Below are 1,658 nucleotides of genomic sequence, written 5' to 3'. Positions count from 1 at the left end.
GCGGGACTGGAAGATACTGGGAGGAATGGGATGGCTGGACTGGAAGATACTGGGAGGAATGGGATGGCTGGACTGGAAGATACTGGGAGGAATGGGATGGCTGGACTGGAAGATACTGGGAGGAATGGGATGGCTGGACTGGAAGAGGTAGCGGGAAAAGGGAAGCCCAGACTGGGGCGTACTGGGAGGAATGGGCTGGCTGGACTGGGGGATACTGTGAGGAATGGGATGGCCGGACTGGGAGATACTGGGAGGAATGGACAGGGCAGCACTGGAAGGGAAGGTCTGGTCGGACTGGGGAGCACTGGGAGGGAAGGGATGGCCGAACTGGAGGATACTGGTGGGGAAGGTCTGGCCGGACTGGGCAATACTGGGAGGGAAGGACTGGCCGAACTGGGCGGCACTGGGAGGGATGGGATAGCCGGACTGGGCGACACTGGGAGGGAAGGACTGGTCGGACTGGGCAATACTGGGAGGGAAGGACTGGCCGAACTGGGCGGGACTGGGAGGGATGGGATAGCCGGACTGGGCGACACTGGGAGGGAAGGACTGGTCGGACTGGGCAATACTGGGAGGGAAGGACTGGCCGAACTGGGCGGGACTGGGAGGGATGGGATAGCCGGACTGGGCGACACTGGGAGGGAAGGACTGGTCGGACTGGGCAATACTGGGAGGGAAGGACTGGCCGAACTGGGCGGGACTGGGAGGGATGGGATAGCCGGACTGGGCGACACTGGGAGGGAAGGACTGGTCGGACTGGGCAATACTGGGAGGGAAGGACTGGCCGAACTGGGCGGGACTGGGAGGGATGGGATAGCCGGACTGGGCGACACTGGGAGGGAAGGACTGGTCGGACTGGGCAATACTGGGAGGGAAGGACTGGCCGAACTGGGCGGGACTGGGAGGGATGGGATAGCCGGACTGGGCGACACTGGGAGGGAAGGACTGGTCGGACTGGGCAATACTGGGAGGGAAGGACTGGCCGAACTGGGCGGGACTGGGAGGGATGGGATAGCCGGACTGGGCGACACTGGGAGGGAAGGACTGGTCGGACTGGGCAATACTGGGAGGGAAGGACTGGCCGAACTGGGCGGGACTGGGAGGGATGGGATAGCCGGACTGGGCGACACTGGGAGGGAAGGACTGGTCGGACTGGGCAATACTGGGAGGGAAGGACTGGCCGAACTGGGCGGGACTGGGAGGGATGGGATAGCCGGACTGGGCGACACTGGGAGGGAAGGACTGGTCGGACTGGGCAATACTGGGAGGGAAGGACTGGCCGAACTGGGCGGGACTGGGAGGGATGGGATAGCCGGACTGGGCGACACTGGGAGGGAAGGACTGGTCGGACTGGGCAATACTGGGAGGGAAGGACTGGCCGAACTGGGCGGGACTGGGAGGGATGGGATAGCCGGACTGGGCGACACTGGGAGGGAAGGACTGGTCGGACTGGGCAATACTGGGAGGGAAGGACTGGCCGAACTGGGCGGGACTGGGAGGGATGGGATAGCCGGACTGGGCGACACTGGGAGGGAAGGACTGGTCGGACTGGGCAATACTGGGAGGGAAGGACTGGCCGAACTGGGCGGGACTGGGAGGGATGGGATAGCCGGACTGGGCGACACTGGGAGGGAAGGACTGGTCGGACTGGGCAATAC

This window comes from Geospiza fortis, unplaced genomic scaffold, assembly GCF_000277835.1.
Source record: "Geospiza fortis unplaced genomic scaffold, GeoFor_1.0 scaffold2359, whole genome shotgun sequence".
NCBI classification, from domain to species: Eukaryota; Metazoa; Chordata; class Aves; order Passeriformes; family Thraupidae; genus Geospiza; species Geospiza fortis.
This window is presented reverse-complemented; position numbering follows the sequence as displayed.